Source organism: Salmo salar, chromosome 10, assembly GCF_965601325.2.
Source record: "Salmo salar chromosome 10, fSalSal1, whole genome shotgun sequence".
Classification (NCBI taxonomy): domain Eukaryota; kingdom Metazoa; phylum Chordata; class Actinopteri; order Salmoniformes; family Salmonidae; genus Salmo; species Salmo salar.
The window spans coordinates 64,842,111-64,868,825 of record NC_138300.1 but is presented as its reverse complement, the minus strand read 5'-3'; the positions used below and the strand labels follow the sequence as shown (position 1 = coordinate 64,868,825).

General features: G+C 40.8%; 1 protein-coding gene across 2 annotated transcripts in view; it reads right to left on the bottom strand.

The window, feature by feature from the left end:
• The window catches only part of peak1 (pseudopodium-enriched atypical kinase 1), a 298,755-nt gene extending 280,270 nt beyond the window's left edge, over window positions 1-18,485 (bottom strand). For both annotated transcript variants that reach the window (XM_014123825.3, XM_014123826.3), the window contains exons 1-2: window positions 18,293-18,485; window positions 18,058-18,141 (exon numbers count right to left, since the gene is read on the bottom strand). The gene's annotated coding sequence lies outside the window, so the exon portion shown is untranslated. The remainder of the gene's footprint in view (window positions 1-18,057; window positions 18,142-18,292) is intronic.
• Between the last annotated feature and the right edge of the window lie 8,230 nt (window positions 18,486-26,715).

Below are 26,715 nucleotides of genomic sequence, written 5' to 3'. Positions count from 1 at the left end.
TAATCCTCAGACAGTGAACCAAGAGAGAGAACCCTTCCGGGACAATAAGGTGAATCTTAAAAGATGCACTATGCAGAAATCTCTTCGCCATTTCCTGGATGCTAAAATTTGAATAGTTTGCCTAATTTTAGATTGTGATAAAACAAGTATAATGTAAAGAATCATTGTAACATCTAAACCGCAGTGAAATATATTTTCCATAACCAAAAACATTGTATTTCCAGCTGGTGTAAAAAAAAATCTAATGCAAAAGACGAAAAAAACTCAACTTACAAACAGGAAAAATAAAAATAGTGTGCATATAACATATCTACCTCATAAACATGCTTTCAATGAGAATGACTCATGTCCACCTAATACCTTTTTTGCACTATTGGTTAGAGCCTGTAAGTAAGCATTTCACTGTAAGTTCTACACCTGTTGTATTCGGCGCACGTGACAAAAAAAAAAAAAAAACTTTGATTTGATAGATCTATCTCACATTTTTATGCGAATTTGGTCTGGCCACCCAAAAAGTTACATATTGCCGCTTTAACACACACACGTGAGTGACTCAAATGACTCAAATGATGTCAATTAGCCTATCAGAAGCTTCTAAAGCCATGACATAATTTTCTGGAATTTTCCAAGCTGTTTAAAGGCACAGTCAACTTAGTGTATGTAAACTTCTGACCCACTGGAAATGTGATACAGTGAATTATAAGTGAAATAATCTGTAAACAATTGTTGAAAAAATTACTTGTGTCATGCAAAGTAGATGTCCTAACCGACTTGCCAAAACTATAGTTTGTTAACAAGAAATTTGTGGAGTGGTTGAAAAACGAGTTTTATTGACTCCAACCTAAGTGTATGTAAACTTCCGACTTCAACTGTATACATAGGGTCAAGAAGCTATATTTTAAAGTGTAAATGGAGGTATGAATACAGGACCATTTTGCCTAATTTCTGGCCATTAAAAACATCAAACTCAAAACATATGATCAGTACAACAAGTGCAGGACCATGAGAAACTGACTCTAACCAAGTGCTACTAACAAATCCCAATGTGGCATTTCAAAAGAGGCAAAGGAATTTCAGAAATTGTTCCAAGATGAAAACCAAACCTTAGCTACATGAAGACAAAGGCCATTCTTTCCTCCTCGGTGGAATATTTCCTGGACTAGACTTATGGCGAGGCAGGAGGAAAGAAAAAAAGAGAAGTTACCTGTTACAGCAATCAGAGCACCAGCAGCTGGTTTACTGCAGTTAGTCAGAAGGTCAGTGAGAAAGTCAGTCAGACCTAGGCCAATCACAGACAGCAGGCTTGGGGCCCTGTCTGGTGCCAGTGCTCTGCTGTGAAATGTACTGCCTGATCATAGAGAGCGGGTTGTCAGCACTCTTCACGCAGGGGTATATTTAAACCTGCCTCAAATGAAACTGGAAACTTCTTTATTAGTGGGAATTTGGAAATGAAGGTGCACAAAAGCAAAGCAAAATACCTCGGGACATTTGTCAGAGCACGAGAGCAGGGGTCAATGATTCCGATATGTTTAGGCTATACCTATCAAGATGAATCTATACGCGTTAACCCTCATCTCTCTCTTTACTCTCAGGTGCTGAAAGAACTTGGAGCTGGAACTAGGCCTATGTGATGATAGCAAACACGGATTCAATTGTCTGTGTGGATAAATAAAATGCCTAATCTAGATACAGTAGGCTCAAATAATTAAATGTAAAATGACATCCAGAAATGTCAGGTGCTGCAATGAAACTACTGAATTACATTAAGCTAAGAGAGTCTCAACCGGATGCTTTCTCAAGGCCTATAAAAGTTTGATTGTTTCGGTGGGTATCTTTTCAGTTTGTTGAGTCGAGTGTCTTAGGCCTATAAAGTTCCATCACTTGAGTGAAATGCATACCAGTGGAAGTCAGTGCCATTTAAGATTAGGAAGGATATTTTTTTTTGTTTCATGAGCATGGCCTTATTTCTATTTCAGCATATTGGATGACTCATTCATTTTCCATTCACCCAGCTCAATGTAACATTGATTGGTTTAAGTTATTACATACATGATACTCAAATTTTCCCTATACCCATCATGAGGTTGCTACAACCTAGCCTACGAATGAAAGTTTACAATGTAGGTGCACAGGTAGATATTTTTTTGTTGTTAATCAAGGTGACAGTGACACATACCACCTTGCACACAACTAGCTGATTTAGGGTGTAATCACTAGTCCAAACAGTTGCAACCGAGAGTTTCTAAAGGACAAATTCAGGTATGTTTATCCCTGTTTCGTTCAGTGTGCTTCCGTTTAAGAAACTTTTTAACATAAATCGGCGGAATGAATAGACCCTTGATCATCCCCAAACACAATTCACATGCATATCAGCCACATACAAACAGTATGATCTCTTTGCATAATTCCTTCTTGCATCTACGCCTTATTCTGTGAACAGGCGAAAAAAAACTTTCCAAGCCAAACTTTCATACCATAACGGCTAACTGCTCCACACAGCCTACATCGTTGTCACCATATTAGCTAACGCCATAGTCAACATAGCTACAATTACTAACGCGTTAGTAAACCCGCTACAATCATGTAGTACAGTGTACAGCAAGCGGTTTAGCAGTTACACCGGCAGGCCCCAGTGGCAATACACAGCCTACAAAACTTAAAGCTGACCGACTTGGAAGAGTTCCAGTGTTGGATAGCCATAGCCAGCTTCCTAACATAGCATACCTCTCTGTTTGAGCCAGGTATTGGAGTATTGTTAAACTCGCTAGATGCATTCGCTAGCTAGCTGCAACGTAACTTTTTGAGCAACCCAACCAAATTCACATAGAAATGTGTGTTATAGATCTTTTATCATTGAAAGCAAGTAAAGAAATGGTAGATCTGTTCTGTGGCTATTTCAATGCTTCCCTTTCTTATGTTTCATCTTTGCGTTTTTTACTTTTGGTTTTGTACAACAGCTTCAAACAGCTGAAAATACAATACTTTCGGTTATGGAAAAGATATTTCACAGCAGTTTAGAGGGTACAATGATTCTCTACACTATACTTGCTTGTTTAGTCACAAACTGAAATTAAGCTAACTATTAAAATGTTTGCTAAGCAATGTGTTTCAATCAATTATTTGTTGACGTGAATATATTTAGTATAATTTTATCTAAAAGGGATAACTATTTATATGAAATTCACTGAGGATGATCCTCCCCTTCCTCTGAGGAGCCTTCACTTTTACATGCCTTTCTGCATGTAATGTGTGTTACAGCCTAATGCAAAAGTTTATTCATAAATAGTTTTGACTTTTATCTCAGACACGTCAGATACCGAATACTGGTGCTTAGATTAAGAGCTGTGGAATTCCTCCCGAAGGGTGTTGAGCTAAATTGAAACAGGAAACCGGATTCATCTTGAGACTGAGATTTTCCCAGAGTATTGGCAGGTCTTGTTTGACGGTGTATCAAAAGCCTTAGGCTGCTGGGGTTAGTTTCCGATGAAAGGAAACATCATGTGACGCAATAGCAGTTCAGATGAAACACTCAATAACATCCTCATCAGTCCATTGCACAGTGGTACCTGACTGAAAATGTCCTGTTGCCAACAAAATACTTTGTTGCCCTACAGAAAACAGTAGTTGGGTTGATGGGTAAAAATACCCCATATTTTAGCATAAGTATTGTAATTACGTGCAAGTATTTTCAAAAGTGGACTTACGCATTACAAAAGTCACTTTTTTAGAAAAAGTTAGTTCCCCAAGGCCTTTAGAGGTTATATTGGTACATTAGTTCCCCAAGGTCTTTAGAGGTTATATTGGTGCATTTGGACGTGGATATGTGTGGTTCTAAGGTATTTGAGATGCATATCATGTTATGCCATTTGCCCATCTAAATATGTGGGATATGGACCAAAAACGGTCTTGGGATATCAAACATGGAAATTTACATTTACGTCATTTAGCAGACGCTCTTATCCAGAAATATGTGGGATATGGACCAAAACCTGTCCTGGGATATCAAACATCAGTATATGAGGCCAGTTGGACGTACTGCCAAATTCTCTAAAACGATGTTGTGGTAGAGGAATGAACATTACATTCCCTGGAAACTGCTCTGGTGGATATTGTTGCAGTGAGCATGCCAATTGTACACTCCCTCAAAACTTGAGACATTTGTGGCATTGTGTTGTGACAAAACTGCACATTTTAGACTGGCCTTTTATTGTCCCCAGCACAAGGCGCACCTGTGTAATGATCATGCTGTTTAATCAGCTTCTGGATATGCCACACCTGTCAGGTGGATTGATCATCTTGGCAAAGGAGAAATGCTCACTAAAAGGAATGTAAACACATTTGTGCACAACATTTCTGAAAAATAAGCTTTTGCATCCAGACATTAAAACAGAATTCAACAATACAAAAACATTTACTGAACTCAATAAGAAATCAAATAAATGTATTGAATTTTTTTATAAAATGTATTTGCCCCAGTTAATTATAAGACATGAACAAATGCATCAGTGATTAGTGTTGTCACGATACCATCATTTTTCTAACACAATACCAGGCCAAGTATCACGATACTGAGTAGTATCGAGACACCACAGGGGGAAAGAATTCAGCGGCCTAGCGTCCTGTTCGACCCGTCCCCGGACACTTGTTCCCATTTATAAGAGTTATGCGCATTTGCTACACATTAAGCCAGTCACTGATATTCATACTTTCACTCAATTTAAAAAAACATTTTGAATTAAACTTCACACTGTATAATATAATGTATATTGAGTGGCTAATTTGCATATATTTGCAAAGGCCTACCTGTGATTTGGCTTGAGGAATGGGAGGAAGGAATATACAGTACATGCATACTGATCTGCATGTCATTGTGGCAATAAAGGGAAAACACTGCATGAAGCCTTCTCTTCAGTTAACACAGACAAACACTCTCCATCCCTCCCACACTCTGTCTCCCTCCCTCTTAGAAACACGCACCACTTTCTCTACCAAAAATACATACACAGCTTCCAACTTAAAAAATGTTACGCACCAAACATAATGTAAGGAGCACCAGAAAGAACAATATTTTATACAGTTAGGCTTATATGAATTCTAACTTTGAAGCACATCTCCTGCCTGTCACCAAGGGAGTACCCCAAGGCTCAATCCTAGGCCCCACACTCTTCTCAATTTACATCAGCATAGCTCAGGCAGTAGGAAGCTCTCTCATCCATTTATATGTAGATGACACAGTCATACTCAGCTGGCCCCTCCCTGGATTTTGTGTTAAATGCTCTACAACAAAGCTTTCTTAGAAAGCGTGTTGGACACTCTACCCTGAACCTTGTTCTGAACACCTCCAAAATAAAGGTCAGGTGGTTTGGTAAGAAGAATGCCCCTCTTCCAACAGGTGTTATTACTACAGCTGAGGGTTTAGAGCTTGAGGTAGTCACCTCATACAAGTACTTGGGAGTCCTTCTCTCAGCACATATCAAAGCTGCAGGCTAAAGTTAAATCTAGACTTGGTTTCCTCTATCGTAATCGCTCCTCTTTCACCCCAGCTGCCAAACTAACCCTGATTCAGATGACCATCCTACCCATGCTAGATTACGGAGACATCATTTATAGATCGGCAGGTAAGGGTGCTCTCGAGCGGCTAGACGTTCTTTACCATTCGGCCATCAGATTTTCCCCCAATGCTCCTTATAGGACACGTCACTGCAGCCCTCATCCTCCACAAACAACACCAGTTCTGCCTACAGCACCCGATGTCACAGGAAGGCCAAAAAGATCATCAAGGACAACAACCACCTAAGCCACTGCCTGTTCACACCGCTACCATCCAGAAGGCGAGATCAGTACAGGTGCATCAAAGCTGGGACCGAGAGACTGAAGGCCATCAGACTGCTAAAACAGCAATCACTTACTCAGAGGCTGCTGTCTAGATTGAGACCCAATGATCACTAGTCACTTTAAAACAATGCCACTTTAAATAATGCACTTCAATAATGTTTACATATCTTATGTTACTCATATCATATGTATATAGTGTATTTCATATAATTTATTGCACCTTGCCAATGCCACTCAGCGATTGCTCATCCATATATTGTATGTACATATTCTCATTTACCCATGTAGATGTGTGACTTAGGCAGTTGTTGGCAAATTGTTAGATATTACTGCACTGTCGGAACTAGAAGTATAAGTATTTCGCCACACTCGCATTAACATCTGCTAACCATGTGTATGTGACCAATAAAATTTGATTCGATTTGACAAAGCAAAAAGAAAAAAAACAGGCTTCGAAATTTTCGCAAATGAATCTAAATAAACAAAACTGAAATATCACATTTACATACATACTCAGACTCTTTACTCGGTACTTGAAGCAACTTTGGCAGCAATTACAGCCTGGACTCTTCTTGGCTTTGACGCTACAAGCTTGGGACGCCTGTATTTGGGGAGTTTCTTCCATTCTTCTCTGCAGATCTTCTCAAGCTCTGTCAGGTTGGATGGGGAGCGTCGCTGCACAGCTATTTTCAGACCTCTCCAGAGATGTTCGATTGGGTTCAAGTCTGGACTCTGGCTGAGCCTCAAGAACATTCAGAGACTTGTCCCGAAGCCACTCCTGCGTTGTCTTGGCTGTGCTTAGGGTCATTGTCCTGTCGGAAGGTGATCCTTCGCCCCAGTCTGAAGTCCTGAGCGCTCACCAACAATACTGAATGAACAATGAACACTTATTTTAACTTAATATAATACATTAATAAAATCAATTAAGTCTCAAATAAATAATGAAACATGTTCAATTTGGTTTAAATAATGCAAAAACAAAGTGTTGGAGAAGTAAAAGTGCAATATTTGCCATGTAAAAAAAGCTAATGTTTAAGTTCCTTGCTCAGAACATGAGAACATATGAAAACTGGTGGTTCCTTCTAACATGAGTTTTCAATATTCCCAGGTAATAAGTTTTAGGTTGTAGTTATTATAGGACTATTTCTCTCTATACCATTTGTATTTCATATACCTTTGACTATTGGATGTTCTAATAGGTACTTTAGCATTGCCAGCCTAATCTCGGGAGTTGGTAGGCTTGAAGTCATAAACAGAGCAATGCTTGAAGCATTGCGAAGAGCTGCTGGCAAACGCAGGAAAGTGCTGTTTGAATGAATGCCTACCACCGCTCAGTCAGAATGCTCTATCAAATCCTAGACTTAATTATAATATAATAACACACAGAAATACGAGCCTTAGGTCAGTAATATGGTCAAATTCGGAAACTATCATTTCGAAAACAAAACGTTTATTCTTTCAGTGAAATTACGGAACAGTTCCGTATTTTATCTAACGGGTGGCATCCATAAGTCTAAATATTGCTGTTACATTGCACAACCATCAATGTTGTCATAATTATGTAAAATTCTGGCAAATTAGTTCGCAACGAGCCAGGCGGCCCAAACTGCTGCATATACCCTGACTCTTGCACAGAACGCAAGAGAAGTGACACCATTTCACTAGTTAAAAGAAATTCATGTTAGCAGGCAATATTAACTAAATATGCAGGTTTAAAAAATATATACTTGTGTATTGATTTTAAGAAAGGCGTTGATGTTTATGGTTAGGTATACATTGTTGCAACGACAGTGCTTTTTTCGCGAATGCGCTTGTTAAATCACCCATTTGGCGAAGTAGGCTATGATCCAATGATAAATTAACAGGCACCGCATCGATTATATTCAACGCAGGACAAGCTAGATAAACTAGTAATATCATCAACCATGTGTAGTTAACTAGTGATTATGTTAAGATTGTTTTTTATGAGAAGTTTAATGCTAGCTAGCACCTTACCTTGGCTCCTTGCCGCACTCGCATAACAGGTAGTCAGCCTGCAACGCAGCCACATCGTGGAGTGCAACGTAATTGGCCATAATCGGTGTCCAAAAATGCCGATTACCGATTGTTATGAAAACTTGAAATTGGCCCTAATTAAATCGGCCATTCCAATTAAAAATCGGTCGACCTCTAGTCTGAAGGTACCACGTTCATCTCTACAAACAATAGTACGCAAGTATAAACACCATGGGACCACGCAGCCGTCATACCGCTCAGGAAGGAGACGCGTTCTGTCTCCTAGAGATTAACGCACTTTGGTGCGAAAAGTGCAACTCAATCCCAGAAAAAAAGATGCTGGAGGAAACAGGTACAAAAGTATCTATATCCACAGTAAAACGAGTCCTATATCGACATAACCTGAAAGGCCGCTCAGCAAGGAAGAAGCCACTGCTCCAAAACCGCCATAAAAAAGCCAGACTACAGTTTGCAACTGATTGTACTTTTTGGAGAAATACCCTCTAGTCTGATGAAACAAAAATTGAACTGTTTGGCCATAATGACCATCGTTATGTTTGGAGGAAAAAGGGGGATGCTTGCAAGCTGAAGAACACCCTCCCAACCGTGAAGCACGGGGGTGGCAGCATCATTTTGTGGGGGTGCTTTGCTGCAGGAGGGACTGTTGCACTTCACAAAATGCCATCATGAGGAGGGAAAATGATGTGGATATATTGAAGCAACATCTCAAGACATTAGTCAGGAAGTTAAAGCTTGGTCGCAAATGGGTCTTCCAAATGGACAATGACCCAAGCATACTTCCAAAGTTGTGGCAAAATGGCTTAAGGAAAACAATGTCAAGGTATTGGAGTGGCCATCACAAAGCCCTGACCTCAATCCCATTGAAAATGTGTGGGCAGAACTGAAAAAGTGTGTGCGAGCCAGGAGGCCTACAAAACTGACAGGAGCAATGGGCCAAAACCAGGAGGAATGGGCCAAAATTCACCCAACTTATTGTGGGAAGCTAGTGGAAGGCTACCCAAAATGTTTGACCCAAGTTGAACAATTTAAAGGCAATGCTACCAAATACTAATTGAGTGTATGTAAACTTCTGACCCACTGGGAATCTGATGAATTTTTTTTTTAATCTAAAATAAATAATTCTCTCAACTATTATTCTGACATTTCACATTCTTAAAAATAAAGTGGTGATCCTAACTGACCTAAAACAGGGGATTTTTACTTGGCTTAAATGTCAGGAATTGTGAAAAACTGAGTTTAAATGTATTTGGCTAAGGTGTATGTAAACTTCAACTGTATGCCCCTAATGCAATTCTAAAGTATAATAGATCCAGTGTGATTTCAGATTTGTCAAATTATTGTATTCTGTTGATTTTATATAACAACATTTCAACCTCGTTTAGCATGATCTATTCAAATATGACATAATTCTACTATTTGAATGCATTTGCGTCACTGTCAATGACATACTTTTATTTTGAAGGCTAACCGCAAAGTAAACTATTGTGGCTAATTCTTATTGTGGCTAGCTTCACATAGATGGGTACGAGCACCATTCATCAAATAAGAACTGTCTTAGGAAATAGGGTCATTTTAGATGACACCTAGCTATATAATTAGTTAGCTAACTAACTATAGCTACTGAAACAGATGTTTTTGGGGAAGAACATTGTTTGCATCTATGCGCTAGCTAGCTTTTTTTTTAATGACCAGCACTGTAGCAAGACAACTCTACCAGCATCATAGCATACCTATCAACGAATCGTTGTGACGTATGAAATACGAGTGATAGTGTAAACAATGTGTAATATCTACGTAAATATAATTAATGAACGCGTTAAATTATGTGACGTACAGTCAAATTCAGGTCCTGATTGGTCAACAAGCTTATTTGATGTGTATCTTTTTTGACACTCAAAAACCCAAACGGCGTTCCATAGTATGAGAAATCCTGGTTGAGAATGAAACTGAACAACGAAACAGCACAGCAAGTAAGTGAAAGAAAAAGGTTTTGATTATGTTTTACTGGTAATGGGAACATAAGTAAATGCCAACAAAATAACTTTTTGGTCAGTGTGGTGTGTGTGTAACCTTTATTTAACTTGGCAAGTCAGTTAAGAACAAATTTACAATGACGGCCTACCCCGGGCCAAACGCTGGGTCAATTGTGCGCCGCCCTATGGGACTCCCAATCACGGCCAGATGTGATACAGCCTGGATTCGAACCACTGAGATGCAGTGCCTTGGACACAGCGGTCTATGTGTGTGTGTTAACTATTTAACTGTACTAGAATGCTTAAAAAGGGTGCAAAATTTTTTTATATCTCTTATCAATATCGTTTTTTTTTTGTTAAGGAAAATATCGGATATTGGTATCGGCCAAAAATATATAATTGGTGCATCACTAAACAGAATAATTGGCCATTTAGGCTAGCACACTTCAAAGTAAACTTGTTCTAGTACAACAGAGGCCTATGGTGCATGTAAACAGCATAATTTGTCCCCCAAAGTAGAGGTCTGCATGGGACTGATTTCTTCATCCCGCCTGCACCCGCAGCTTTCATACCGCACCAGCAAGCATCTGTCTGTCCGACTCCCACCCGCTACCACAAGAACTTGTCTCGTACCAAACCGTAGTCCCGCAATGTTATTTTAGGTGTATGTGATGCAGCTCACTTGCCAGCCATGGTCCCAGCAATTTTGCGCCTTATAGGCAATATCGAAATGCGCAAAAATAACCTCTGAAATAGGTTAAATTACCAGAGATTCTCACCTGGTCCATTATATTAGGCTATCTGTATTACTGGGCTATATCAACCAATAGGCTAGACATAGTTTGAAGAGAGCAGAGTTGGAGAGACTTGCACTTTCTCTTGAGATACGTTTTATAGCCTACCTTTAGGAGTGGGACAATTTTCAGACGGAGACAAATATGGTTGATCAATATTTATTTCTAGGCGATGTAGTAAACTATAGCCTAATCATTTAGGAAGTACATATCCTTGCAAAGATAACTTCCCAGTGCTTCCCCGCCAATGCATAGACTACAGCCTACTCTATTTAATTGAGACCACTTGCGCACCTGATCTCACAGGTATGGCTACTGAACATGAAGCAGCAAGAATGACGACAGTGGACACTTCCACTTTCTCTTAACCTACGTTTTGCATACAGCCTACCTTTTAAGAGAACGAGTTGCAAGCAAATAAATGGGTAATCAATATTTATTGAAAATGAAAAAGGTGCAAAGCTCGCTCACCATGGTAGCCTGTGGGCGCCTTGGGCCTTTTCAATAATTTTTTGATTGCACCTCGACTCACGTTGGTTGAGCGCCCTTCACTTCCTTCCATTATCAATATATATCCTGAACAGAAATATAAAACGCAACACGTAAAGCGTTGGTCCCATGTTTCATGAGCTGAAATAAAAGAACCCAGAAATGTTCCATATGCACAAAAATCTTATTTCTCTCAAATTGTGCACAAATGTGTTTACATCCCTGTTAGTGAGCATTTCTCCTTTGCCAAGATAATCCATTCACCTGACAGGTGTCCTATCAAGAAGTTGATTAAACACATTATCATTACACAGGTGCACTTTGTGCTGGGGGCAATAAAAGGCCACTAAAATGTGCAGTTTTGTCACACAACACAATGCCACAGATGTCTCAAGTTGAGGGAGCATGCAATTGGCATGCTGACTGCAGGAATGTCCACCTGAGTTGTTGCCAGAGAATTGAATGTTTATTCCTCTACCATAAGCCGCAGACCACATGTAACCATGCCAGCCCAGGACCTCCACATCAATGGCTGCACCCATACCCAGTCATCTGAAATCCATAGATTAAGGCCTAAAGAATTTATTTAAATTGACTGATTTCCTTATATGAAAAAAATAAAATTGTTGAAAGTGTTGCATTTATATTTTTGTTCAGCATATTTTACAGCCACTGTAATTAACTATAGTCAAATCATATTGAACTTAATTTCCTTGGAAAGAAGTGCCACTTGATTCTCCGCCTATTTCAAATGAGACCACACATATAGATAGATGGTCTTCCCTGTGGCTCAGTTGGTAGAGTATGGTGTTTGCAACGCCAGGGTTGTGGGTTCGATTCCCACAGAGGGCCAGTACCAAAAAAAAAAAAAAAGTGAAATGAAATGTATGCATTCACTACTGTAAGTCGCTCTGGATAAGAGCGTCTGCTAAATTACTAAAATGTCAAATGTAATGGGTTAGCTGACATCTTCACGAAAACGATGTGCGCACTTTAATGGAGCAGAAGTCAGTGTGTTGTAATTCTGGATGGCCAGATTGCTAGCAAGAATGACAAGAAACTGCCATTTGGGGAATCATAAGTGTCTCGTTTCATCTGGTTCTTGATACCATGGGTTATTTTTAGGTGTTTTGATTGCTTTCATGTCAATGCTAATATGGCTAAAATTTTAGAAAAGCTGCATTGCTTGCCAAATCATGGCAGCTTTATCCCAAATTCAAAATGGACTGGTTGATTAAAGTAGGGAAATGTTTTCCAACCATAAGATGCAGTTCTGGAATAATAGGAGTCTCATCTATTTTAGGCTTTTTTGTGAACTGCTAGTGTGCCATTTACTCTTCGTAAACCTAGGCAGGTTCCGGACTGAAATATGCAACAAAAACATTTATTTGCCTGCATTAAAACACATTCATTACATGTGTCATTTATCAGACCCTCTTATCCAGAGCGACTTAGTGCATTCATTTTTTATTTAACCTTTATTTAACCAGGCAAGTCAGTTAAGAACAAATTCTTATTTACAATGACTGCCTACAACGGTCAAACCCAGATGATGCTGGGCCAATTGTGCGCAGCCCTATGGCACTCCTATTCACAGCTGGTTGTGATACAGCCAGGAATCGAACCAGGGTGTCTGTAGCGATGCCTCTAGCACCGAGATGCAGTGCCTTAGACCGCTGCGCCCCTCGGGAGCCCCAAAATGCATCAGTCTAGGAGCATACTTTGTTTCATGTTCAACAAAAGCTTACCCACCAAGTTTAAGCAAAAGAAAACGTGCCAAATATGGGCATCTTCTGGTTAAAAATGGAATAATGTTAGCTTTCTAAAGATTTAAATTGTATCTCTCAACATTGTAAAGGGAATAACACCGTTGAAACTGGAGTAAACGGTGAACAATGATATTGATAAGAAAGACGCACCTGTTTCAGTAACGCAAGTCGCGGCTCAAATGGCCGTGCAGTCCACCAAAGGAATTAATTTCAAAGAACCTTGAGTTTTTACTAATAGCAGATAATTTATGGTTTGTGGATAAATTCATTATTACCTTGCGGTCTTACTGAAGTTAGCAACGTATGATCAAAAATGGAAAAATGGCCTACGAAAACCCTACTGAACTGCACACCCCTAGCTAGATCAAACAGAATGTACAAAACATTAGGAACACCTTGAGATGCATCCCCTTTTGCCCTCAGAACAGCCTCAATTATGGGCATGGACTCTACAAGGTGTCGAAAGCGTTCCACAGGGATGCTGGCCAATGTTGACTCCAATGCTTCCCACAGTTGTGTCAAGTTGGCTGGATGGGAACGTCCTTTGGGTGGTGGACCATTCTTGAGCATGAAAAACACAGCAGCTTTGCAGTTCTTGGCCAATAGCTTCTACCCCCCAGATGATCAGGCTGCTGAATAGCCACCACTAGTCAGCTACCTACTCCCCTTGTCCCCTCCTAACCCCCCACCAACTGACATTTTACCCTGCCTCCACCCCAATGGACATTTAGCATGCTGAATAGCCAACACTAGTCAGTTACCTACCGTAATTTCCGGACTATTAAGCGCACCTGAATAAGCCGCACCCACAGATTTTTTTTATTTTGAACATAAATAAGCTGCACATGTCTATAAGCCGCAGGTGCCTACCGGTACATTGAAACAAATTAACTTTACACAGGCTTTAACGAAACACGGCTTGTAACAAGAAATCAAAAATTTGCAGTAAGCTTTAGTTGTCTTTTTGCACCGAGTCAATTCCTCACGCTGCTGTTTCCAACGTCTTATCATCGACTCATTAATACCAAGCTCCCGTGCAGCAGCTCTATTTCCTTTTCCAACAGCCAGATCAATCGCCTTCAACTTGAAAGCTGCATCATATGCATTTCTCCGTGTCTTTGCCATGATGAGGGTGACAAAATGACTACCGTAATCAGAATGATGGGAAGTTTGAGAGCGCTTGATTTAATCTAAACAGTAAACAAAAAAGTTGTTTGACCTTAACCCGTTCGGCAATTTCATTGGTCTAATGAAAGCTTCATGCCGCCAAAAAAACTGAGCACGTCACAGAATGTGTTTTTAAAAAAAATAAAAAAAATTGAAAGCGGGAAAAATCCATATATTAGCCGCGTCATTGTTTAAGCCGCGAGGTTCAAAGCCTGGGAAAAAAGTTCCGGCTTATAGTCCGGAATTTTCGGTACTCCAATCCCCCCCTGCTCCCCAGGTCTTATTTCCATTTGTCCTGTAATGTTGGAACTTGGAGCTCAAGAATTTCACTGTAACCTGTAATTACAGTGAGCTCCAAAAGTATTGGGACAGTGACATTTTGTGTTGTTTTGGATTTTAAATGATACAAGGACTATGAGGTTAAAGTGCAGACTGTCAGTTTTAATTGGATGGTATTTTCATCCATATCGGGTGAACCATTTAGAAATGACAGCAGTTTTTAGGGACAAATTCACTTGTGCCTATTAAAGCAGTCAAAAGTGTAGTATTTGGTCCCATGCAATGATTACGCCAAGCTTGTGATTCTACAAACTTGTTGGATGCATTTTTTGTTTGTTTTGGTTGTGTTTCACATTATTTTGTGCCCAATAGAAATGAATGGTAAATAATGCTGTATGAATTTGGAGTCACTTATTGTAAATAAGAATAGAATATGTTTCTAAACACTGTTACATTAATGTGGACACTACCATGATTACAGATAGTCCTGAATGAATTGTGAATAATGATGAGTAAGAACGTTACAGACGCACAAATATCATACCCCAAGACATGCTAACCTCTCACTATGACACTAACAGGAGATTAGCATTTCGGGGGGGAATATGATATTTGTCCCCCCTAGAATGGGAGGGCCTTGTACAAAAGGTGGTGTAATTTCTAAACGGTTTACCAGATATGGATGAAAATACCCTCAAATTAAAGCTGGCAGTCTTCACTTTAACCTCTGTCATTGTATAAGAGCCAAAACAACTAAGTGTGTCACTGTTGTCCCAATACTTTTGGAGCTCACTGTACATGTGTAACCCTATACATGAGACAATTAAACTACCTACTCTAATCATGCCACAATGTTAGAGTTTAGTCAATGGATTAACTGAATAAAACTTGGTTCAGTAAACAGCCAACTGGTTTGATAAACCAAGAAACCAAGTTTAAATTCAAGATAAAGAACAACATCTACTGTCTGCAATTGTCTCCTTCAGTTTCCTGTTAGTCTGCTGCAGTAGGTTATGTTGTGTGGTGTTTCCCAGGCAGGCTAAAGCTGGGTCACACCTGTTCCCCTGCTAGCTCTTCCGGCCGGCTGAGGGAAAGGGAAGTTTTCAAAGGCCAGGGTGTCACATGACATTTCCTTTACAAGTATGCTTGTGCTTGGCTGCCCCCCCCTCCCAATCCTCCCCAAAATGAATAAGAGGTGAGTGTCTCTCTGAAACACAACCAAATAAAGAGTCTCAGGTCAGGTCAAGTTCTGAGTCATCTCTCTGGTAAACTACCACACACATGCTATGCAGTGCTGGGAATTGCCAGGGACCTCAAGAGACAATATTATCACAGTACTTACGTGCCAATAAGATATGTATTCCGATTTACACAATTCTATGTATTGTGATTCAATACTGTGATTTTATTGCTATTCCATGGTCCAAACATATTGCTCACCTGCTGCAGAGGGACAAGAGAAAACGAGTTTTGATCAGTCATGGAAATAAAAGTGCTTTAAATTGGCTCCCTATTATAAAATAAGATGGAGAACAAGCTACGAAGGGGAAAAAAATACTGGAGTTTTGGTGCAGGTACAGCCAACTAGCGCGAAAATGATATTGTCATTAAGATATACTGTAAAAAAATTCAATCCCAATTTGTAATTGTATTGATTTTATCCCCCATCACTAATGCCATGCTGAATTTGATTGATTTAAAAAAATGCAGTACAACAGAGGTTTTTAGATACCTCTGGGAAACAGTTTAGGTGTAAATCAACTATCAACCAACCACCATATAAAATGTTTATGATATGCAAAGTGAAAGGGAAAGAGCAAACAGAATGCCCATGTCCAAGGTGACATCTGAGAAGTATTCCAAGCAATTCAACTTTAAAAAAAAAAATCTGTGACCCAAAGACTGTCAGTGAGGCTTGTGAATTTTGACTGAAAATATAATTAATTGGGACTAGTCAGTTTTGACCTGGCTTGCCATGGAACAACACAGTCTATTGTTCACACTAAAGGATATTAGGTGCTGTATGTTTTCCCAAGCTGGGACTCAATCCAAGTTGGCAAGGGCAGAAAGGGTTTTTCACACATAATGGTGGGCTGGTATCGTCAACCTTAATTTGAAATTTCCCATCTTACTGTACCTCCTAGCATTCACTGTAACACGTGAGGAAGTAACAAAGTTAACTGCCTGCTATTGTGGACAGTATCAACTCATGAATGGCAATCATAACAATGCTGAGGCACTTGTGTAAACAAAAACAGACACATATAATCATCCACCAGACAAAGGAGGGAATTTGACACAAGTCACCTACACCATCTCTGGATCAGAAGACGATCCCCCTCAGTAACAGAAAAAGTAACTTAATTTTGGTAGGGCATTTAGTTCTCAGTACTCCAATACAGCATCGTCCTGTAGCACTCACATTTGTAGCCATGAAATGCTTTGAAAGGCTGGTCATGGCTCACATCAACACCATCATCCCAGACACCATGGACCCATTCCAATTCACATACTGCCCCAACAGATCCACAGACAACACAATCTCTATTGCACTGGACAAGAGGAACACCTATGTGAGAACGCTGTTCATAGACTACAGCTCAGCGTTCAACACAATAGTGCCTTCCAAGCTCATCACTAAGCTAAGGACCTTGGGACTAAACACCTCCCTCTGCAACTGGATCCTGGACTTCCGGATGGGCCTCCCCCAGGTGGTAAGAGAAGGCAGCAACACATCCACCAATCTGACCCTCAACACGGGGGCCCCTCAGGGGTGTGTGCTTGGTCCCCTCCTGTACTCCCCGTTCACCCACGACTGCGTGGCCAAACACAACTCCAAAACCATCATAAAGTTTGCAGACGACACGATGGTGGCAGGCCTGATCAGCAACAACAATGAGACAGCCTATAGTGAGTAGGTCAGAGACCTGGCTCTCCCTCAACGTCAGCAAGACAAAGGAGCTGATTGTGAACTACAGAAAACGGAGGGCAGAGCATGCCCTCATTCACATCGACGGGGCTGTAGCGTAGTGGGTTGAGAGCTTCAAGTTCCTCTGTGTCCACATCACTAAGGATTTATCATGGTCCACAAACACCAACTCAGTCTTGAAGAGTGCACGACAACACCTCTTCCCCCTTAGGAGGCTGAAAATATTTGGCATGGACCATCATATCCACAAAGTTCTACTGCTGCACCATAATAACCATCTGGGCTGACTGCATCACCGCTTGGTATGGCAACTGCTTGGCATCCGACCAACCACAGTAATATGTACATATCTACCTCAATTACCTCGTACCCCTGCGCAGACTTGACACTGGTACCCAGTGTATATAGCCATGTTATCGTTACTCATTGTGTATTTATTATTATTATTACATGTTTTACTTTGATATTATTTCTCAATTTTCTTTCTCTCTGCGTTCTTGGGAAGTGCCGTAAGTTTAAATTCCCAGTTGTTTTAAACGCGGCATTAGTCTACACTTGTTGCTTACGACACGTGTGACTCTTTGTGCATAAGTCATGGGCAACAGTCCAGACGAGTTCCAAACAGCCATTTAAACAAAGTTGTCAGCAAAACGTGTTTTGACAACTGCTATATTGATGCACTACTTATAATAATTGAAGTGCCTCATTTTTGTAAATGCTCTACAGAGTCCCATAGTGACCCAACTGTGCCAACGTTACAGTAACCACGCAATGAATGAGCAGGTAATGTTTTACCACTTAATTACCTGCAGTAGCACGGAGGAGTCAACTTTTCCCGTTGGTAGCTAGGTAGGCGACTACTGGGTGATATGCCTTTATCCAAGGATCAACTGTAAATAAAATATATGTTTTATGATAAATGTCAGAAAACCCTGTCACAAAAAGACATGGCATATATTTTCGTCCCTGTCCACACGGGAACTTTAGAGCAGATACGAGACTTTTGGCCGTTTCTATTCGGAAAGCACTTTAAATGTATACCGTTAGGTCCTTTATCTTCTCTCACGTTTCTTCAAGTTCTTGACAATCATAATCCGCTCGTATGTTGCTGTCGAGTGCCGGGACAAAAAAACAACAAAAAACATCCTTCGGTATTTGAACAGTTCTGTCAGTGCTTCTGCGTAGACTAATCTTTCACTCCTCTGCGTGCTACTTACTATTCGCTAGCAGCACTGAAGATGGCGTCACTCAGATACGGTAATAAAGAAACCTTCAAAATAAAAGCCCAATTTCAAAAACATTGTAAGGTGGAAAACTCATTCAAAAGATAACATTTGTATCTATTTCGATAGTTTTGTGCTTATAAGCAAATGCAATAAGACATTTATGGTAAAAAAAAGTTTTACATATGTTTTAAAAACATTATTTTAAGGCCACTATTAAAAAACACAATCTTCAGACTGGTATGTTGACAATATTGGACTGATAGTGAAAAAACTATTCTTAGTGCCGATGTAAGAGTTGGGTTGGAAGTACTCAGTAGGGTCTGTAGAATCTGTATATGGTGTCATTTCATGGGTCGCTGAATAATACAGAGTGTTGCTGGCCTTTTACTACACCTTCCATAAAAAAAATCTGACTGTTTCCATGGTTACCCATGAACATCATTCTGAAAGAAATCGCTGGAAAAAAGACCCAATTGTCTCTACAAGGCAGAATGTTGAATAAAATGATATTTACACTTATTTTACCGGTTGAACATCCTGTTGGTCCTTTTGGTGGTAGGATGTGGACAGGAAAGCGTTGTTTACTGTTTTTTTTTGCGGCGCCGGTCTGTCACTTGTATTTTCAACATGCTGATGCATTGCACATGATGGACAATATGGAAACAATATCCAAACGTAACCACATGTAGTTGACCAAAGCATGTTTCCTCGCAATCAGCTGGAAATGTTTGTCGTTCGGTTAAGCTCCATTATATTGAGCAAGTGTTCGTCATGTGCAAATTGCTTCAGTTTTGAAACATAAAACCGGAAATACAAACAATATACAGACCAGCATACTGAAGTTCGGGTTGATAACACTACTCTGTGTATATTTTGTCTTACGTTCCTACCTGCAAAAAGACCACCCCCACGGACAACCGGTAAAGTATAATTTTATTCAGCATTCTGGCTTGTAGAGGTCGTGAGAGGAAACGTTCCTTATCCACACGCTCATTTCTCCCCGACGTAGAATTCTATGCAGTTCAACGTCGGGTCTTCAGGCCAACTACAACCATTCCATAGGCCACAACGCAAATCACTGTCTATGAAATACATATTGGTTTATAGTGAAAAAACTATACTTTGTGCTGACGTAAAAGTGGAGTTTGGAGTACTCAGTAGGGTCTGTAGAAACTACAAGTGCCTTCAGAAAGTATTCATAACCCATGAGTTGTTCTACAGTTTGTTGTGTTACAGCCTGAATTCAAAATGGATTACATTTTGGGTTTTTTCTCACCCATCTACACACATACCCTGCTACGATAAGTGAAAACATGCTTGAAATGTTACATTTATGGAAAATGAAATACAGAAATGTCTCATTTACATAAGTATTCACACCCCTGAGTCAATACTTTGTTGAATCACCTTTTTTCAGCTGTGAGTCTTTCTGGGTAAGGCTCTAATAGCTTTCCACACCTGGATTGTGCAACATTTTCCCATTATTCTTTTCAAAATTCTTCAAGCTCTGTCAAATTTGTTGTTGATCATTGCAAGACAACCATTTTCAGGTCTTGCCATAGATTTTCAAGAAAACTTAAGTAAAAACTGTAACTTGGCCACTCAGAATCATTCACTGTCTTCTTGGTAAGCAACTCCAGTGTAGATTTGGCATTGTGTTTTTGTGCTGCTGAAAGGTGAATTAATCTCCCAGTGTCTGGTGGAAAGCAGACTGAACCAGGTTTTCCTCTAGGATTTTGCCTGTGCTTAGCTCTATTCCTTATATTTTTATCCAGAAACATTCCCCAGTGCTTAAAGATTACAAGCATACCCATAACATAATGCAGCCACCTCCTATGCTTGAAAATATGGAAAGTGGTACTCAGTAATGTGTTGTATTGGATTTGCACCAAACATAGCACTTTGTATTCAGGACAAAAAGTTAATTGCTTTGCCACATTTTTTGCAGTATTACTTTAGTGTTTTGTTGCACACAGGATGCATTTAAAAAAAAATGTTTTTATTCTGCACAAGCTTCCTTCTTTTCATTCTGTAAATTTGATTAGTATTGTGGAGTAACTACAATGTTGTTGATCCATCCTCAGTTTTCTCCTATCACAGTCATTAAACTCTGTAACTGTTTTAAAGTCACCAATGGCCTCATTCTGAAATCCCTGAGTGGTTTCCTTACTCTCCGGCAACTGCGTTAGGAACAACGCCTGTATCTTTGTAGTGACTGGGTGTGTTGTTACACCATCCAAAGTGTAAATAATAACTTCACTATGCTCAAAGGGATATTCAGTGTCTGCTTATTTTTATATTTACCCATCTACCAATAGGTGCCCTTCTTCACGAGGCATTGGAAAACCTCCCTGGTCTTTGTGGGGTCTGAGGTCTACATACCCAACAGCACTTTCTACTACACCCGTTCTGTAGGCCTATAAATTACATATTGACTTATAGAGAAAAAACTATGCCAATGCCAGTCTACTCACTAGAGTCCCTAGAATACAAAATAGACGAGTTTGGACAAAAGGCTAGGTCATGTTGCTATCTTACATTTTTTTTTTTTTTTTTTTTTTTTTTTTTTTACATTTGAACAGTTAGACACAGCAGCACCATAGACAGGCTGACAACATTATACTATAAAATTGTAGCTGTCCAAATATGTGTCCCAAAAGCATATAAATGTGATTTAATCTTTTAGTCCACACTGGTCCAGTAAGATCTTGGATAAAAAGCTAAGAAGTGAGAGGAATTAGGGTTTAGAATGTTCATTATGAGGGTCTGGTGTGATGTGCTTTTGTGTTCTTGACCCAAATACCAATATCAACAGGTGAATAACATGAGATGCAATGACTCAATGGAAATCTGGTTTGTCATTAGATGAAGTGCTAAGAGACAGGCATACCTGTTCTAGGCATTTGTCTAGATTAGAGGGCTGCTGGCCTTTCACTCTGCCCATTACATTGGCCCCAATGCCTTACACTGTAAACAACATGCATTTTGGACTGTAGAGAGAACTTTACCTGTCTCAAATAAACTGGGGTGGAAAACAGTCAGCACCTTTTTGTCTAAAAGTGTATTATCTAGAACCGGAAAGGGTTCTTCGGCTGTCCCCATGAGAACCCTTTGAAGAACCCTCTTTAGTTCAATATAGAGCCCTTTCCATAGTGGGTTCTACATGGAACCCAAAATATATACTTTTTTTAGGGTGTAGATCGCCTTTAATATTGCAGATAGATTGTGGATTTCATCAATGTAATTGTCTGCATCATTTCCAATCCCCCCAAATATAAACTCAGCAAAAAACAAACGTCCCTTTTTCAGGACCCTGTCTTTCAAAGATAATTCGTAAAAATCCAAATAACTTCACAGATCTTCATTGTAAAGGGTTTAAACACTGTTTCCCATGCTTGTTCAAAGAACCATAAACAATTAATGAACATGCACCTGTGGAACGGTCGTTAAGACACTAACAGCTTACAGACGGTAGGCAATTAAGGTCACAGTTATGAAAACTTAGGACACGAAAGAGGCCTTTCTACTGACTCTGAAAATCACAAAAATAAATATGCCATGGGTCCCTGCTCATCTGAGTGAACGTGCCTTAGGCATGCTGTAAGGATGCATGAGGACTGCAGATGTGGCCAGGGCAATAAATTGCTATGTCCGTACTGTGAGACGCCTAAGATAGCGCTACAGGGAGACAGGACAGACAGCTGATCGTCCTCGCAGTGGCAGACCATGTGTAACAACGCCTGCACAGGATCGGTACATCCGAACATCACACCTGCGGGACAGGTACCGGATGGCAACAACAACTGCCCGAGTTACACCAGGAACGCACAATTCCTCCATCAGTGCTCAGACTGTCTGCAATAGGCTAAGAGAGGCTGGACTGAGGGCTTGTTGCAATGCAGCACCTCACCAGACATCACTGGCAACAATGTCGCCTATGGGCACAAACCCACCATCACTGGACCAGACAGGTCTGGCAAAAAGTGCTCTTTACTGACGAGTCGCGGTTTTGTCTCACCAGGGGTGATGGTCGGATTCGCGTTTCACGTCGAAGGAATGAGCGTTACACCGAGGCCTGTACATTGGACATGGTTCGTCAGGACTTCAAACAGCCGAAGCTAAGTAACATTAACAGATGCCTTCTAATTGCAGTCGTTGTACTCATAATATACAGGAGAACGATCGCATAACGGCGAGGATAGCTGTGCTACAAGCCCAGCTTCAGACGGAATCGTTAGGCAAGGGTAATTTCAGTGTAGGAAAGGATGAAACAGCGTCTGTGCCACCAGTAAGTACAGATATTAACGTTAGTACAAACCCCCTCGCACGGTCCCCGCAGCCGGACAACTTTCTCATGGCTTCTGGAGGGAAATGCTGTAGGAATGCTCAACTGGTGTCGCTTATTCAGCCGACAAAAACTTTCAACCGGTTCTCCCCATTAAGCGAGTCGGAGTCGGAGGCCGAAACTTCTCTGGTCTCTGCTCCTCCCGTTATGGGGTCTGAGACGCCGAAGCCTCTCACCATTAGCTCTGACAAATTGAAAACCCTAGTCATTGGCGACTCCATTACGTGTAGTATTAGACTAAAAACTAATCATCCAGCGATCATACACTGTTTACCAGGGGGCAGGGCTACCGACGTTAAGGCTAATCTAAAGATGGTGCTGGCTAAAGCTAAAACTGGCGAGTGTAGAGAGTATAGAGATATTGTTATCCACGTCGGCACCAACGATATTAGGATGAAACAGTCAGAGGTCACCAAGCGCAACATAGCTTCAGCGTGTAAATCAGCTAGAAAGATGTGTCGGCATCGATTAATTGTCTCTGGCCCCCTCCCAGTTAGGGGGAGTGATGAGCTCTACTGCAGAGTCTCACAACTCAATTGCTGGTTGAAAACTGTTTTCTGCCCCTCCCAAAAGATAGAATTTGTAGATAATTGGCCCTCTTTCTGGGACTCACCCACAAACAGGACCAAGCCTGGCCTGTTGAGGAGTGACTGACTCCATCCTAGCTGGAGGGGTGCTCTCATCTTATCTACGAACATAGACAGGGCTCTAACTCCTCTAGCTCCACAATGAAATAGGGTGCAGGCCAGGCAGCAGGCTGTTAGCCAGCCTGCCAGCTTAGTGGAGTCTGCCACTAGCACAGTCAGTGTAGTCAGCTCAGCTATCCCCATTGAGACCGTGTCTGTGCCTCGATCTAGGTTGGGCAAAATTAAAGATGGCGGTGTTCGCTTTAGCAATCTCACTAGTATAAAGACCTCCTCCATTCCTGCCATTATTGAAAGAGATTGTGATACCTCACATCTCAAAATAGGACTACTTAATGTTAGATCCCTCACTTCAAAGGCAGTTATAGTCAATTAACTAATCACTGATCATAATCTTGATGTGATTGGCCTGACTGAAACATGGCTTAAGCCTGATTTACTGTGTTAAATGAGGCCTCACCCCCTGGTTACACTAGTGACCATATCCCCCGCGCATCCCGCAAAGGCGGAGGTGTTGCTAACATTTATGATAGCAAATTAAAATTTACCCCAAAAAAAACAACAACGACGTTTTCGTCTTTTGAGCTTCTAGTCATGAAATCTATGCAGCCTACTCAATCACTTTTTATAGCTACTGTTTACAGGCCTCCTGGGCCATATGCAGCGTTCCTGACTGAGTTCCCTGAATTCCTATCGGACCTTGTAGTCATCGCAGATAATATTCAAATTTTTGGTGACTTTAATATTCACATGGAAAAGTCCACAGACCCACTCCAAAAGGCTTTCGGAGCCATCATCGACTCAGTGGGTTTTATCCACATGTCTCTGGACCTACTCACTGCCACAGTCATACTCTGGACCTAGTTTTGTCCCATGGAATAAATGTTGTGGATCTTAATGTTTTTCCTCATACTCCTGGACTATCGGACCACCATTTTATTACGTTCGCAATCGCAACAAATAATCTGCTCAGACCCCAACCAAGAAGCATTAAAAGTCGTGCTATAAATTCTCAGACATCCCAAAGATTCCTTGATGCCCTTCCAGACTCCCTCTGCCTACCCAAAGACGTCAGAGGACAAAAATCAGTTAACCACCTAACCGAGGAACTCAATTTAACCTTGCGCAATACCCTAGATGCAGTTGCACCCCTAAAAACTAAAAACATTTGTCATAAGAAACTAGCTCCCTGGTATACAGAAAATACACGAGCTCTGAAGCAAGCTTCCAGAAAATTGGAACGGAAATGGCGCCACACCAAACTGGAAGTCTTCCGACTAGCTTGGAAAGACAGTACCGAAGAGCCCTCACTGCTGCTCGATCATCCTATTTTTCCAACTTAATTGAGGAAAATAAGAACAATCCGACATTTCTTTTTGATACTGTCGCAAAGTTAACTAAAAAGCAGCATTACCCAGGAGAGGATGGCTCTCACTTCAGCAGTGATGAATTCAGGAACTTCTTTGAGGAAAAGATCATGATCATTAGAAAGCAAATTACGGACTCCTCTTTAAATCTGCATATTCCTCCAAAGCTCCGTTGTCCTGAGTCTGCACAACCCTGCCAGGACCTAGGATCAAGGGAGACACTAAAGTGTTTTAGTACTATATCTCTTGACACAATGATGAAAATAATCATGGCCTCTAAACCTTCAAGCTGCATACTGGACCCTATTCCAACTAAACTACTGAAAGAGCTGCTTTCTGTGCTTGGCCCTCCTATGTTGAACATAATAAATGGCTCTCTATCCACCGGATGTGTACCAAACTCACTAAAAGTGGCAGTAATAAAGCCTCTCTTGAAAAAGCCAAATCTTGACCCAGAAATTATAAAAAACTATCGGCCTATATCGAATCTTCCATTCCTCTCAAAATTTTTTGAAAAAGCTGTTGGTTCTGCATCTGTTGGTTCTGCGTCTGTCCTCGTGCTCCTAGATCTTAGTGCTGCTTTTGATACCATCGATCACCACATTCTTTTGGAGAGATTGGAAACCCAAATTGGTCTACATGGACAAGTTCTGGCCTGGTTTAGGTCTTATCTGTCGGAAAGATATCAGTTTGTCTCTGTGAATGGTTTGTCCTCTGACAAATCAACTGTACATTTCGGTGTTCCTCAAGGTTCCGTTTTAGGACCACTATTGTTTTCACTATATATTTTACCTCTTGGGGATGTCATTTGAAAACATAATGTTACATTTCACAAGCTATGCTGATGACACACAGCTGTACATTTCAATGAAACATGGTGAAGCCCCAAAATTGCCCTCGCTAGAAGCCTGTGTCTCAGACATAAGGAAGTGGATGGCTGCAAACTTTCTACTCTTAAACTCGGACAAAACAGAGATGCTTGTTCTAAGTCCCAAGAAACAGAGATCTTCTGTTGAATCTGACAATTAATCTGGATGGTTGTACAGTCGTCTCAAATAAAACTGTGAAGGACCTCGGCGTTACTCTGGACCCTGATCTCTCTTTTGAAGAACATATCAAGACTGTTTCAAGGACAGCTTTTTTCCATCTACGTAACATTGCAAAAATCAGAAATTTTCTGTCCAAAAATGACGCAGAAAAATTAATCCATGCCTTTGTTACTTCTAGGTTGGACTACTGCAATGCTCTACTTTCCGGCTACCCGGATAAAGCACTAAATAAACTTCAGTTAGTGCTAAATACGGCTGCTAGAATCCTGACTAGAACCAAAAAATTTGATCATATTACTCCAGTGCTAGCCTCCCTACACTGGCTTCCAGTTAAGGCAAGGGCTGATTTCAAGTTTTTACTGCTAACCTACAAAGCATTACATGGGCTTGCTCCTACCTATCTTTCCGATTTGGTCCTGCCGTACATACCTACACGTACGCTACGGTCACAAGACGCGGGCCTCCTAATTGTTCCTAGAATTTCTAAGCAAACAGCTGGTGGCAGGGCTTTCTCCTATAGAGCTCCATTTTTATGGAATAGTCTGCCTACCCATGTGAGAGACGCAGACTCAGTCTCAACCTTTAAGTCTTTATTGAAGACACATCTCTTCAGTAGGTCCTATGATTAAGTGTAGTCTGGCCCAGGGGTGTGAAGGTGAACGGAAAGGTTGGAGCAACGAACCACCCTTGCTGTCTCTGCCTGGCCGGTTCCCCTCTTTCCACTGGGATTCTCTGCCTCTACCCCTATTACGGGGGCTGAGTCACTGGCTTACTGGTGTTCTTCCATGCCGTCCCTGGGAGGGGTGCGTCACTTGAGTGGGTTGAGTCACTGA